Raw genomic sequence first — 16,158 nt, 5'->3', positions numbered from 1 at the left:
AACTACATCAAAAATCCTTGACGCACCCAAATCTTGAAGCTTGACAACTTTAAGTGTCAAAATTTAAATTATTTTCGAGAGAAAATTATGACCTTTTTAAACCACATTAACACAAAAATAAAATAATAAATAAATAATTTTGTTTTTTAAAACCACTGTAAAATGTATATATATTTTTTTATTTTAAATTTTTTACCATAAGAATTAATTGTTGAAAATATCCTATTTTGCTTTTTTTTTTTTAATTCTATACTTTTCACCAAAAATAACTAATGGTTGAAAATATCATATCTTGCTTTTCTTTTATTCTATACGTTTTACCAAAAATAATTGAAGTATTTAAAAATAAAATAAAAGTACAGATTTTATATATTCAAGGTGACCAATCAAATTGTACCAAAAAATTTGGACGTCAAATCGATGTACAATAAAATTGCCAATTTCGATAAATTTTCAAAGAATCAAAACAAAAATAAAAAATTGCGTACACATTTTTCAGATGATATGGGCAAACATATAAAACCAAGTAATTAATACGGGAAAGGCCAAATCGTTCCCCACCGCCCGGTACCCTTTTTCCCTACCTTTTAACCAAACGCATCACAGGACGGGCCCTCCAACAAACACGCAACTTACAAAAAATCAAATTACGAACAGATTTTCCGATGATTTCAGCAAAATCAAATCACCAAATAATCTTGAAAAGGCCAAGTCGTTCCCGGGTTACCCTACTGCCCTCTTTTTTAACCAAACGCATCATACGACGAACCTGCTCAACTTACAGAACCTAACCTTTGAAACCTCTCCATCAAGGAATTGAGGGTCGGCCAACACCTGGCAAGTTCACGAAAACATATGGTTCTAGCACGTGGTCTACTGGCAACGACGAAACAGCAAACCCACCATGGATTTTTTTCATGATTACCCATGATCAGCGAATCAGATCTACTCCTAACAGCTGGAACAAAAGAAAATATTTAATTGGAACATTACTGGTTATGGTTAAATGCTTAAAATAATCATCCCCTGTCTGGTCTGGATCGCCTCATCCCGGCACTTGGGCTTCGAGTATTAGTCCGTGTCAGTGTACCCACAAATACATATTTTTGTACGAAGATTCCTGCAGATAGAGGAGGGCAAGTGTCGCTCTGAGAAGAAGCAGACATTAGGCCCGTGGGCCGGTGAGGGGGCCACTGATGCCTTTATTGCCCAATTCCAAGCCTATCTTCAGAATCCCTTGCCATTGGCCCCCTGCCCACTGACTCTCCTCTTCTTCCTCCTCGGCTTGCAAGTTGTTCCTCTCCATTAACCACTGTCTGTTGTTGGCTTCCGATGAGCACTCTAGGATTCTAAGACAGTGTCTGTTTCTTGCAGTCTGTTTCGGGTTCTTCGATTTTGATATTTTAGTACGTGGGTCTCTTGTAGCTTGATTTGGATTCTCCGATTTTGATAAAATATGATTGTGGGTTTCTTGTAGTTTGATTTGGGTTCTCTGATTTTCATAACATATGACGTGGGTTTCTTCTTGTCTGATTTGGGTCTCTGATTTTGATAATATATGATGTGGGTCTCTTGAAGATTGATTTGGGTTCTCTGGTTTTGATAGTTTATGAGGTGGGTAGCTTGTAGCTTGATTTGGGATCTCTGAGTTTAATAATTCTAATCTGTATTTTGATTGGTGCTAAGTGGTTTTCTGTTTGAGGATTCATTTGGGCTTTGTTTTTGAAGCAAATGATGCCGTTGAGGGCCATGAGTACAAAACATACTGATGTTGGATAGAGTTGCTACACAGTTGAATTCCCTTGAGATCTTTGGATGGTTTTAGAAGATCCGTTCAGTCGATGGCCAGGGTCTTTTTTTGTCAGTCATTGGCCTCATGTATCCTATGGTTGGGCTAAACAGGTAGCGGGTCTGTAGATTTACAGTATTTAAGACGAGTGCTATATTTTCTCTGTAATAGAAAGGATATCAGGGAGATTTTGAGGATAAAAGACAGCTTACTTCTTCTCAACATGGTATTTATAATCAAAGGTAAGCTCTGTCGTGTTGCTTTCTAGGTAGCTAGCATATATTGCAAATCTGTATGGGAATTTGATGATTAATGAAAAGAGTTGTTTGTTGTGGTTGTGCTTCTAAATATGGTTTAATTTTTAGTAGGTTTAGAGCGGCATGTTGGCATCAAAATCTTTGGGACGGTTAGCGTCAAAATGCGAGTTGATTTTTTTCTTTTTTGGAAAAGAAAGGAAAATCCGGCGCACGGATCAGAGTCTAATGTTATCTTTTGGAATCAATAATGCAGCACTAGTATAAAACCTACAATATCCTCTGTTTGATGTGGATTCTCCCGGTTGGTTAAATGTAAAGTCAGTCTTTCTAAATGTTGATAAGATGAGTTATTATTATACATACGTCCATTTTGTTACCTATCTCATCGTTGAGGGATTTGCCCTACCACCAACTCCTAGATATGTTACTAACTTGCTAGCAATTGGAGAGCTTTTAGAAGAAGAAAGGCTAGGCTAGAGCATTCTGGAATCGTTTCTAATGACTGGCTTTAATCATATCGAGATGGGTTACATGTAACGGATGGATGAACTTAAATTAGTTTTTGCAATGATCTACTTCATGGTTATTATACTTGGTGTACTTTATTATTCGACAGTTTGGAGATTAGTTATAGGAAGTCCCTGGTAACATCGCCATTGAACTACAGCTTTGAAGCTTAAGCTAGAATTTCAGAGCGTCTATTATTTTTATTTTTCAATGTGCATGAGCCAAAATTTTGCCATTATACTTTTTCCATAAATATCTTCTTGTTTGTTTGTTCTAAATTTTTTGCACAAATTTTATGGGTAAAATTTGTCAATTATTGGATTCCCAAAGCTGAGTAGAGTAGATGACTTACTTACGCATGTTGTCTGTGCTCTCCCCATGTGTTTTTTCCTGGACCAACAATTTCCTTTTCAAGCATGTCCTTTGTTTTGATTGTTCTCAAAATTTTGTACAATTTTTACCCCATAAAAATTGTCAATTACTGGATTGACTAAAGTTGAGTAGATGGCTGGTACATATTGTTTAGTCTATGTTCTCCCCATCTGTTTTCCTGAAACAACTAATCTCTTTCCAAGCTTAGCCTTTGTTTTAGACAACAATGTACATGCTTCCATTAGCTGTAGAGAAATGAAAAAGATAAGCTATTCAGTTTCTTCATTTACATCATAAGTTTCATAGGTTCGATTCTTATTTACCCTCAAGTATGGTTCAGGAAGCTATATGGCTTACTCAAGCAACTTGGAATCTTGGAAAGACTTGTGGAATTTTTTTTCCACGTGTGATCCTATTTCTTGAACTGATTTATGATGGTATCTAATGACTTTGCAAGCCAAATTTCATTTTCGTAGTCAGTCTCAAATAATTAGTCTATTTTATGCACAAACTAAACTAATGTTCAATTGTGACTTGGGTCTAGGATGATAAAGGGCATGTATTTCGTATTATGTATATGAGAAGAAATCCACACACGCAATATATGCAGAGTCTCTTGAGGAGTTATTTTGGCTTCCTCACATTAGAGTTTAAATTAAAGAGAAGAATTACAATTAGCTCAAAGGGGGATGGGCACTGCAAGTGGCCCTCAAGGATTGGGTCATTGAACAAATCTCTTCCATTCAGCTAAATTGTTGTGACTAAAAGTACTCTTTTATCAAAATTATTGAAGACCTACACTTGCACTAGGGAATTGAGCCGTTGTGGCTGGCTTGATGTGCCGCTGTTTTTATCAGTGAAGCACAATCACATTGACCATCAATTCACATAATAAATGTTACTTACTTGTGCATATGTTATGAACTAAATACAATAATAATATGACCATCATTAATATTTTGTTATCCTCCCTTAATGTCATGTGAAACTTGCCAACCTCATCCCTAAACTTTAGAAGCTGATTGCAGCTTGATCTCTCCATGATCTACAAGCTATTGGATGTAGTAACAATGAACCTGCCCCCTTTTTTGTTCATTTGTGAAACACTGGATTCTTGGCCAATTTTAATGCATCTTGATCATGACAGTAAAGTGTAGTTGTATTGGATTGCTTTATTTGAAAATTAGCAAGTATTTTTCCAACTACAGTACTTGCAAGTTGTACCTTATTGTTTCTCTATACTCATTTTTAGAGGATCAAAGTGCCATAGTTTGTTGCCTTTTACTTTGCTAAGAAATTGCATATGGACTTTGTTACCCATTTTGTTATACTTATTTTGTATGTGGATTATAGCGTAATATGGAGTACCTAATTTTTGTTAATAGCACTATGTCTTATAATAAGGGCACCTTATAATGTATGTGTTGTACATATGGAGCTAAGTTGTGTGTCCTTGTAAAATTACTAGTGTGGTTAAAGCCCGAGGCCCACCAATGAACTTAATTACCTAACCTTGCTTAGGGATATTTTTGCTTTTCCAAAGTTTATTACAAGGCCATGATGTAATCTCAAAAAATGGGAGGTTATATAAGAGTAATATAACTAGTGTGTGTCTCGGATGTGGGTGTACGTCACAATTAATACGTTGGCAGCAGATTGGGACGGCAAGTGGCCTGGCCACATGGCCCTCTGTAATCCCGCACATCAAACCATAAAACGACTTAATAGCGACCATAAATGGCAATTAAGTTGGCATGGTAATCAATCCGACTGCGTCTACCCGTCTTGGCTCCGTTTAATGGCAACCTCTGGTTATTTGAACTCCACCACCCCTGTCTCTAATCCCTCACCTCGGTAATGCCACTGCCCACTGGCCGTAGCAGAACCGAGCTCATGCACTGCTATGGGCAGGCGCTGCAGCGTTCTATGCTGCATTGAAATTGGCCCAGGCAATCATTTTACACAGAGCTTAATCTGCAATTTTATTCTCCACCCTGCGTCTGCTCCTATTCCTTCCTCTGAGCCAACCTCTGAACTTGTTGCGCCCTCTCATCACTCTAAGCCGTCTCCCAGCAGTGATTCTCCTCCCCCCGACGTCAACATGTCCAAAACTCGCCATAGAATGAGAAGCAGAAGAGGGAGTAGCAGAGGCAGACTGCCTCGCTCTCCACCGTCTCTTGCCTCAAACGCCTCCTCCCCCTCGGCTCAATTGCCCATAGGCTGACATCCAAATACTCGCTCACAAGCTATCCACCTCCAACCGACGCATTTCGACTCTCCGTCCATTGAAATCCCATCCAGTCCACAGCAGCTCCTCCGCTCGGCTTGGTTCACCTACCACTGCTCCCTGAACCAACCTATCATAACCGCCACCATCTCCATAACCTTCCACGAGGAGCCAGCTACCGGAGGTGGATGTCCTACTAGCGAGGAGCCAGCCATGGTCGAGGGAAGAACACACCGCACTAAGGCGAAGCAGGACACTCCTCCAGACAAGAAAACTATGGAGGAGAAGGACTGTGACTTTCAGGCAGAAGAAGAAATAGGAGCAAAGCAACAGGCAGAAGACGAGATGGATGCCATGCAGCTGGCAGAAGATTACAGGTGTTTCATCATTGAGGAACACTCGTCGCTGCAACAGGACACTCGATTGGCCACACAACATGCCATGTGTCTTCGAGTCTTGGGTTCCGGGCATTATGTTGTTTGGTTTTTTCGGAAAACTTGTTGCCATTTGGTTTTTTTGATGATTTTTCGAAAAACTGGTTAGATACTGTACTTAAATGTTGGTTTCCCCTGCGTGGGCAGCAAGATAATATTTGCAATTTCATGTTTGAACTGGATTGGTTTACCGTTATGGGCAGTCACAATCTTGTTTTGTTGTTATATGCCTTAAACTATGGCACAGACAGGCAAAGGCCAAAGCCTCAGTGTACCATTATTTTACAGTAATAGAATTTAGCTTAATTTAGAAAAAAAAATATAACTAGTGTGTGGAAATTTCTATGTTCAAGAGTGTCAATGCAAAACAGAAATTTCATCTCTATCCTGGAGGTTTTTTGGATCTTAACCCTGGGAACTTTCAGCGTTAGGGTTGTTATGAAATACAAACAAAATAGTCACAATAGTGGACAAGATTTCAATAGTTGACAATCATCAAGGCAATATAAGAGAAAGGATACCAAAGTGTTCCAATAAGTTTCATCCTATAGGGCAACCTTATCATCCATAAACCGGATCTGAAAACACTTATTTATAGTGGTAAATATAGCAGCAAAACAACCCTTATCTTTGTCAATTACAATGTTAAATCACTTGACATAATTTTCCTAACCTATCAACTGAACAAGACATATATGGCTAGAAAATATAATCCATGAAGAACATAGATGACTGAAAATCAAATCTGCTATTTTTGTAAGTATTGGACAGCTGAAAACATCATTACTACACATCACAAAGCTAGCACGATCCACTAGCTCTCCAAAATCCTTGCTAGGGAAAACAATAGAAAACCCTAGATCAACCAAGGAGATTTAATAAGCAAGAATCACTCAAGTACTCCAAAGAAAAATTTCTCCTCCTCCTCTTCTTCACCAAATACAACTTGGGGGTTCACCTTAAAACTCTAATCATCTAATCTCCAAGCGATGAAACCCTAAGCTTAGGCTTCAAGATGCTCCAAAAAGATGAAAAAACCCTAGTGGCTTCAAGAGAACAAAGATCAACTACAATTGGAGATATAAGAGGAGGAGGATGACTAATGCACTCCTTCTAGTCACATTTATACACAAGAATGAATAAGAATGAGGAGTGATCATCATTGATGTCTTCTTCATGAGAGTAAACCCTAGTAACTCTTTATTTCATGTATTTTCATTTGATATGACTGGCGGCTTTGCCTCCTATTTTTAATAAACCTTTCCTCTCACAACAACGACAATAAACCCTTTCAAGATGTTTGACCCAAATTATAAAAAATAAAAAATTATCCATTGCCTTTCAAATCCTTAATTTGTCTTTTCTTCTCCAATAGAGGCATGAACTTTCTCTTTAGTCACGTGCTTCAAGATTTACAAGCCTTGGAGGTTTTGGTACTACTCTAATACAATGTTGTGAAATTGGTCATGCATCATCATCATCACACACACACACACACATATATATAGATGTTTACATGATTGTCTTCAATTTAGCTAGTAGATAGTTTTGTGATTTAATTATCTTTTCTAAATGACATATAAAAAACTTAATGCCTATCATTAGTAGATAATAAAGCCACTTATATAATGTGGATTTATTCCATTTCATTCCATTAGGTCACATTGGGGCATTATGCTCCACCAACATGCTTTCATTCTCCAGTGGCTTTAATATCTATTAATGATGGGCATTAAGTATAATATATGTCATTTAGAAAAGACAATTAGGTCATGTGACCTAATGGAGTAAAGACACATTATATAAGTGGCTTTAATATCTAGTAATGATAGACATTAAGTTTAATATATGTCATTTAGAAAAGATAATTAGGTCATGAAACTATCTACTAGCCAAATTAGAGACATTGATGTCAATTTATTCAATGACTTCATCATTTAATGAAATATTTGTTTCATATATATATATATATTTTATCTTTTTTATGCTAAGGCAAGAGCGGATCCTTCTATTCAATTAAAAAAGTGAAATAGTGTACAAAAGGCGATCGCGGCAGTGAGGCCCACCAATATGACAGGCCTACACCCATTCATGGTCTTAAGACGACAAAGCGAACCCCAGGACTTGGGCCCGCCAAATCAAACACGCAGTCCAAAACTGATGTTGGATCTTGTGTTGAAGATCCAGCGGATGAGAAACATATCGAGTGGCCAACAAGCACACCTGTTAACAAATAAATCGGACTCGATGAACCCAATAGACCATAATCTATAATCCGATCGGGTCCGTTTTTGACTTATTCTTCGATCACTTTAACCACTCGAAATCCACCATTTGCGCGCGATCTCGGAGAAGTCATGCGAACAACTCGAAACATAACCACTGCTGCGGACCCACCAACATGCACGCAAAATCCTGGCCGTAGATTAACCTCGCTAGATCCAACGATTAAGGATCATATTGCGCGGACTAAAAGCGTCGATAGTTAGTGCGCGATGAGGGCGGTAATTCTTTCCCGCCCTTAGCCACGTGTCGCGTGTTGAGTGGAATCGCTCCCGAATGAGAAAATATATATATATTTTATCTCTTTTGTGATGCATGACCAATTTCACAACATCGATATTAGTGTAGTAAATCTTGGAGTGCATGATTAGTGAGTGGCTTGTAATTCTTGGAGTGTGCATAATTAGTGAGGGGCTTGTGAATCTTGGAGTACATGATTAATGAAAAAGTCCATGCCTCTATTGGAGAGGGAAGCATAGATGAATTAAGGATTTGAAAGTCTAGTAATAAATTTCTAGTTTTTATAATTTGGCGCAAACATTTTTAAAGGTTTTATTGTCATTGTTATAAGAGGAGAAGTTTATTAAAAAAAGAAACAAAGCCACCTCTAGTCATATCAAATTAAAAAACATAAAATAAAGAGAGTTTCCATGTAGAAGAGCCATTGCATCTAGAAGGAATCCTCCATATTAAGGAGGGAAGGTACCATCTTAAAATTGTGTAATCTCAACCTATTAGTCATAGCTGCTAGATGAACATAATTGAGTCACCACATAAGACGAATAGAAATTCCAATTTCAAATTGAAGGTATTCGCAATGGTATTTATAAGTGATATCAATTTCAAGGTATTCACGATCGCCTTATCAAACATTGGTTGACTATTATTCACAACTACTAGTTGAAGAAAGTTGTTGATCCATATCAAGGGAGGCACCACTCAAAGAGAGTTTCCATTCAGAGGGAGCCATCACTCAAAGAGAGTTGCCACAATGCAACTTGTATGTGTCCATGCAACCTAGCCCGAGTTTACAAGTGACAATTACATACCTAAAGATAGACAAAGCATTCAAAGGTGTTTTACAATTGTGAAAATTTTCTAGCAGAATATAAATGCTAAACAACATTGATGTTTCATTACCACAATTTTTATATTTGAAACATTTGAAAATTTTCATTTACATATTAATCAGTCAGGGATTTCAGAATGGAAATCCCCCCTAGAAAAAATTCAATGAATATGATTTTCACTCATGGAAAGTAAAGATTGAACCAAAATTGACACAGCCTAATAAATTGATTATTGCTAAATTAGAGGAGATGATAATGCCATGTCAATCATTGGTGGCCTTTCTATTTTAGATTATTAATTACATCATATTGATCTAGACATTGTTCTAAAGAAATTTGAGAGGAATTACAAAAGTTTGGTGCAAAAGTGGTAAATGGAAAATTATCTTTAAAGTTACGACCACTATGCCAACCATATAAATGTTTGGAAGTGGTTTATAAGACAATTTGCTAATGTTGCTTCAAAATCGGAAGACTGGGATCCAAAATCCTTATTGTTAAATAGTTTACATTCAACTTACAACAATGCCATTTTTATATTGAATCACAGGTTTTCACAGTGTTTAGATGATATGACATATCTCTTTTGGTTGACCGTTGAAGATAAAAGACTAAATGAAGGAGATTCAAAATGTTCTTGCAATCTCAAAAATGCATTACGCGAAGTCAAATGAGCAAAAAACAAGGAAACAAAATAGTTGAAGATCTTGAATGTTATTATTGTAGAAAATAGGACTCACAAACATGGAATTGTAAAGTTCAAGTCAAAGATCTTCTAAAGGGGAAGGTTAAAGGGGAATATATTTTAGCCCTGACATGGAAAATATAACAATTCAAGAATCGTTGAAGATTGACCATGAAGTTGAGAAGTGTGATAATGATACAAAGTAATTTTGAGTTGTTGAATCTTTGATACAAGAGGGAACCAAAGAATGTCTAATTCAACATGGATTGTTGTCCAAGTGTCTATGGAATTCAAGAATTGCTATAATGTAGACTTTGGGAATTTGAAGAATTTAGAAAATTTGGGAAGTAGGGGGATTTTATCTTTATGAGGGTGTCAGGACAGGGATGTGGAGTTGATCTGAAAGTCACCCTTGAGTGACCTCAGTTAATTAATTAATGAATGAAGGTATTATAGACTCATGTGCTGGTGTGTGTCTATGTCATTTTAGGCAACGGATCGATCAGATTGCAAAATACACAAGCACTGGAAATATGGAAAACAACAAGAGAAACACAATAAACAAGTACAAGAACACAACAAATTAACAAGGAGTTAACCCTATCCTCCAAGGCTACGTCTTCGGTCCAGCTTTCAGTGGTGGCCTTCTTTTATTGCGTCTTTAAAGCAGAGATTTACAATGAGGAGCTCGATCTGAGTCTCCTGAAACAGAATTGCTTGGCAAGGTGGTCCTTGGATTCCCCAAGCCACTAGAGTGCACAGACTCTTTTCCTTACCAGCTCTTGACCTCTCTGGTCTTTAATGGGAGGAGCCCAATGTGGTGCTCAATTCCCGACAGATCCTCTCAGGGATTGCTCGATGCTGCCTTATGCTGCAGGTTAGCTCGACTCTCTGTCTTTCTCCTTCTTGCTTCACTGTCTCTTCTTTGCTTTCGCTTTTCTCTCTGTCTTCATTCTCCTCTCTTTTTTTTGTGTCCTCTTTGTCTTGTCTGTTCATGGCTAAAAGCCACTCTGTCTCATGATTGCTTGCTTCCTCTTCCGACCCCGTCGGATCACCTGCTGCTGCTCGCTTGGAGTTCCCTGTCTCTGCGTCTTCCTCAACGGCTCACAGGGAGTGGCCACTTGTCCTCTTACGAACTGCGCCAGCTCTTCCTCGTCGGTTCGGTTTTTCGGTTACACTGTGGAATGACTCATCCGCCACCTCAGCGGTCAAATCGAACGTCAAACTTCTCTCTGTCGCGGCTTAATCCCTTGTCAAATCTGGTTTCTCCATCGAGTGTGATCTCAGCTGTTAGATCTGGAGTCGCCCCCAGATCCTATGACATTCGCTCATTTCGTGCGGTTGACTTGCTTGACTGTTAGCGTGCGATGAGCGGTGGTTTTCTCTCTCCTTCACTTGCCACGTGTCAGGCGTTGAGTGGAATCGCTTGTTTTTCTCCAAATCTGCTTACCGCCCAAGGGTGCCCCCGATATACCACCGGTTTTGGAGTGCGGGTCTCGCCTTTAGCCTTCAGTGCTTTCCCCACGGTTTTCCTGGCTTCCATGCGACCGAGTGCTCGAGGGTTTTCCTTCTCGAGGGGTTTTGCCCAAGTGATGTGTGAGCTAATCGCGCATCAGAAATGCCCTCTGTTTCCCGATCCGGGCTTCCCAATGGTCAGTTTTGCATCTTGCGCGGTCTCCATGGGCCTCGGTCAGCGCGCTTTGACCGAGGTCCTTGTCGTTCCTTGCTGGCTGCAAACTGCCACTGTTAGAGGTCTTCCTGATCGCTCTGTGTTCATAAGTTTTGAAGTCTGTCTTATTTTGATAAAATCATGGCTCTGTAATAATCTTCATGGATCCCATTTGGATCATGGCCTTCCCACTGAAAAAGCTTTTGGACCACCAAAAGTTGGGTTTCAAGCATTGACTAAGTGAGAGTACAACTGTCTCACTTGTCCAATCTCTATCCACTTTGCACTGCTCGGCTTTGAACCCTTGAGCCCAATTCTGAGGTACTCAACATCTCCTCTGCGCGTCGTCCTCACCTTCTTGTCCAGAACTGTGTCTTCCTGCAATTCATTAAGATATTCAGGTAGCAGGTCATCAATAGAAGGCAATTGACTCTGCTCTTCGGGATCCTCAATCAGTGAGGGTTCAAACAATCTCAAGCAATCTGCATTTACGACTGAGTAGATGTGCATGTAAGCTGGTAGATCAAGGCGAAAAGCATTCTCACCAATCTTCTCAAGTATCTTGAAGGGTCCATACCTGATAGGCTTTAGCTTTTTACCTTCACCTTGCATCCTGTCCTTGCTGATATACAGCCAGACTTGGTCACCAACTTGGAAACTATGCTCCATCCGATGCTTGTCATGCCTTGCCTTGTATTTGGCTTGGCTCTTTTCCAGCTGTTCCTGTACTGCTTGGTGGATCTCTTGGATTTGTTCAATGAACCTAGTTGCCCTGTCCACATCACTGTGTCCCTCAACTGTGGTATCTTTACCAAAGACAAAATCCAAAGGAGACCTTGGTGTGAAACCAAAACAGGTCTCAAAAGGAGATCTCTGTGTAGAAGAATGTTTTGCTCTGTTGTAAGCATGCTGCACATAACACAAATGTTCATCCCAAAGCTTAGGATGTTTGTTGCAATACCCTCTGAGTAACTGGATCACTGTGCTGTTAACTACTTCAGTTTGGCCATTAGTTTGTGGATGAAAAGTTGTGCTTTTCTTCAGTTTGGTGTCCATCAGTTCCAACTTCCCACAGACTTGACCAGAACTTTCCCACAAATCGTGTGTCTCGATTAGATACAATGGAAGCGGGTAATCCAAAATGAACACATATATGTTCAAAGAACAATTTTGCAGTTTGTTCAGCTGTAATCTGTTTATTACAAGGTATCAAAATACACATTTTGCTGAACCTATCCACAACAACATATAGATAATCATGACCTTTCCTAGATTTAGGCAGTCCTCCAACAAAATCCATGGAAACACTTTCCCAAGGGTGAGAAGGAACTGGTAATGGAGTGTACAAGCCTAGTTTTCTATTGTTGGGCTTGCTTTTAGCACACATAGTACATCCTCTTACATATCTAGAAACTGTCTCATTCATTTTTGGCCAATAACAAAATCTTTGCAGCTGTGCAACTGTTTTACTTACCCCAAAGTGACCTGATATTAGAGAAGTGTGTGCTTCTCGAATTATCTTTACTCTTTCAGTTTGTGGAATGCATAACTTCCCACAATGGTATAAGAGTCGGTCCTTTACATGTAGTCCAATTCTTCTACTCGTTTGCCTTGACTTAAAGTTGCATATACATCTTTAAAGTCTATATCTTGAGCATATTGTTCAATGTAACTCTCATGTATCATAGAATTATGCTTAAGTATAGTAGATGCATTTATAATGGGTCTAGATAACATGTCTGCAACTTTATTATGTGTGCCCTTTTTATACCTGATGACTAAATGAAACTGTTGTAGAAAACCCATCCATCTATAGTATCTTGATTGCTGCAACTTAGTTTGGGAGTGTAGATATTGAAGTGGTTGATGATCAGTATGTATTACTGTCTCATTACCCATTAAGTAATGTTTCCACTTTTTCACACTCTGAACTAATGCATACAATTCTTTATCATATGTAGGATAGTTAACTACTGTAGGATTAAAAGTCTCAGAATGATAACATATGGGTTTATCGTGCTGTGTCAACACTGCTCCCATGGCATAGTCATTGGCATCTGTTTGGATCTCAAATGGTCTTTGAAGATCAGGTAGTGCTAGTACATGTGCTGTACTAATCTTTTCTTTCAAGGTGTCGAAGGCTTTCTGCTGTTTGCCTCGCCACTGAAACACCTTGTTCAATCCTGTTAAAGCATGTAAGGGAGCTGCAATTAAGGAAAAGTTAGAAATGAACTTCCTCCAACACTGTGCTGCTCCTAAGAAGCTTCTAACTTCTGTAGCAGATTTGGGTTTAGGCCAGTTCACAATGACTGCCACTTTAGAGGGATCTATCTTCAATTCATCACCCCCTACTATATGACCCAAATGGTTCAGAGATATTTTGCCAAATTCACATTTTGAGAGTTTAACATAAAGTTTTTCTCTTTTCAAAACATCTAGTGTCTGTTTAACATGCTCTAAGTGTTCTTCCCATGTTTTGCTAAAAATCAGAATGTCATCCAGATACACAATAACAAAATCATCAAGAAAAGGTCTGAGTACATCATTCATTAATCTCATGAAAGTAGCAGGAGCATTAGTTAAGCCAAAAGGCATAACTAGCCACTCATACAATCCCTGCTTTGTTTTGAAAGCAGTCTTCCATGCATCTTGTTCTGCAACTCTGACCTGATGGTATCCACTGTGCAAGTCTAGCTTGGAAAAATAAACAGCTTCCTTCAATTGATCTAAAAGATCATCTATGCGAGGAAGGGGATAACGATTTTTGATTGTTATCTTATTCAATGCTCGGTAATCAATGCACATTCTCCACGAGCCATCTTTCTTTCTCACCAAAACGATTGGTGACCCACATGGTGATGTGCTAGGTCTGATGAACCCTTTCTCGAGCAACTCCTGCACCTGCTTCTTGATTTCAGCATTCTCTAAAGCAGACAACCTGTACATTCCAATGTTAGGCAATGGAGCATCTTGCTACAAAATAATATCATGTACTATTTCCTTTTTGGGTGGCAGACCTTTAGGTTCTTGAAACAAGATATCATACTCTGAAACAACCTTTTCTAAATCAACTTGCTGTTTAGCATTACAACCCTCAAATACATTGGTTTTATCAGGTTTCTTTTCCTTTACAACCATCAGTAAGAATTGTTTGCATGAATTTATCATTTTTTTCATTTGCCCTGAGTTTATGAGAGTATAATTATTCTTGAGCTTATGAGCTCTTACAAAGTATTCGATTCCATCTTTAACAAGTAGATACTTGTTCTCAGCTCTATAGAAAATAACTTTTTTGTCATACAAGTAAGGACTTCCTAAAACAATTCCACATATATCCAAAGGAATTATGTCTAACTCAACCTCATCTACAAATGCTGACCCAAAAGAAAACTTGCGTTTGCACTGTCTAGTCACTTGTAGTTGTGCTTTATCATTTAACCATCCTAATGGGTATGGTTTCTTGTGAGGTGTAGTTACTAATCCCAACTTCTTTACAATTGCTTCAGAAATTAAATTTACTTGTGAACCACTATCAAACAAAGTATCAATCTTTTGATGTTTGGAAATAACTCGAATATGGAAAAGCTTATGTCTTTTTCTCTCATTTTCTTCATCAATAATAGATTGTGCAGAATTACTAGTAGATGCTCTAGAATTCTTACCTTTTATACATGTGGTTGCAATAGTTGTCTTATCTCCTGAGTTTGACGCCAAATCCTTCTAAATAGTTGCAACAGTCTTCTTCTTCTTGCCCTCGAACTTCTTAGGTCTCAGCTCTTGCTGTAGAATCCAACAGTGCTCATCATCATGCCCATCCTTTTTACAGTGAGTGCATGAAGCCTTGCTTTTCTGTGCAGTGTTAGCCTTCCTCGCTTTCCATTTCTGCTTTCTTTTCTCCTTATTCTTGCTTGCAGTGGGTTGGGATGGTCCCCTAACTTCTGGACTTCCATTCTTTCCTCTAGCTTCTAGATGAGTAGCTTGTACAAATACCTCATCTATACTAGTGGGATTAAACATGAGGATGGTATGCCTCATGTAGCTGTGGAGACCACCAATGTACTTCAACAGTCTCTGGTGAGTCTAATGAAATTCCTAGAATCAATGCTCTCTTTCTAAATTCTTGAGTGTACCCTTGCACACTTTGCCCTTTCAACTATCGAAGAGTTTGCCAACTCATCATGGCTTGCTGCATGTAGGCCAATGGATAGAATTGCTTTTTGATTGCAGAAACAAATTCACTCCAGACAAAGATAGTCCTACCATGTCTCTTCATGTCAGCTTGGGTCCTGCCTTCCCACCAAACCAAGGCAGTGCCTCCAAGGTGTAGGCTTGCCAGCTGAATCTTGCTCTTGTTTGAATCAATACTCTGCACTCTGCAATAAACATTAATTTGTCTAATCCAATTGTCCAACTTTTCTGCATTCAACTCTCCATCATATATAGGTAAATCAAATTTAACATCTAGCTTGATCAAAGATGCTTTCTTTTTGTGTTCAGGGCTATTAAGAGGTGTGAGAAAGCTTTCCTCTTTCCCTTTTCCTTTTGAGTGGTCATGGAAGTGAGACTCATCTTCTCCTTTGTCTTGCTTGAAGCCTGATGAATCTTCCTCCTTATGTTTTCTAAAGCCCCTATACATTTCTTCAACCATGGACTTTATGGCTAGGAAACTATCTATGAATTGAGGGTTTGGCCCCATAGAACCTTCTTCTGACATTGTCTTCTAAGGATAGACTGTCCCAATTTCAGGATTAGTTTTAACCAACTCTCCTTCTCCTAACTTGAGCTTTGATCTAGTTAGCATTCAACAGCTAAACCAACACAAGCTTGTCTAACCTTAATAGCGTAGAGCTCTGATACCACTTGAT

The 16,158-nt window shown here is 38.7% G+C and overlaps 1 long non-coding RNA gene across 1 annotated transcript in view; it reads left to right on the top strand.

Moving 5' to 3' along the window:
- The first annotated feature begins 598 nt into the window (after positions 1-598).
- The window catches only part of LOC149219321 (uncharacterized), a 40,778-nt gene continuing 25,218 nt past the window's right edge, over positions 599-16,158 (top strand). Inside the window, exon 1 of the long non-coding RNA XR_016249229.1 lies at positions 599-2,031. This is a non-coding gene — a long non-coding RNA (uncharacterized LOC149219321). The remainder of the gene's footprint in view (positions 2,032-16,158) is intronic.

The sequence above is a fragment of the Pinus tabuliformis genome, chromosome Q, assembly GCF_031772625.1.
Source record: "Pinus tabuliformis cultivar Carrire ecotype Pingquan chromosome Q, CPIR1, whole genome shotgun sequence".
In the NCBI taxonomy this organism is placed as follows: domain Eukaryota; kingdom Viridiplantae; phylum Streptophyta; class Pinopsida; order Pinales; family Pinaceae; genus Pinus; species Pinus tabuliformis.
The sequence above is the reverse complement of the archived record's forward strand: the minus strand, read 5'-3'. Positions and strand labels throughout refer to the sequence as shown.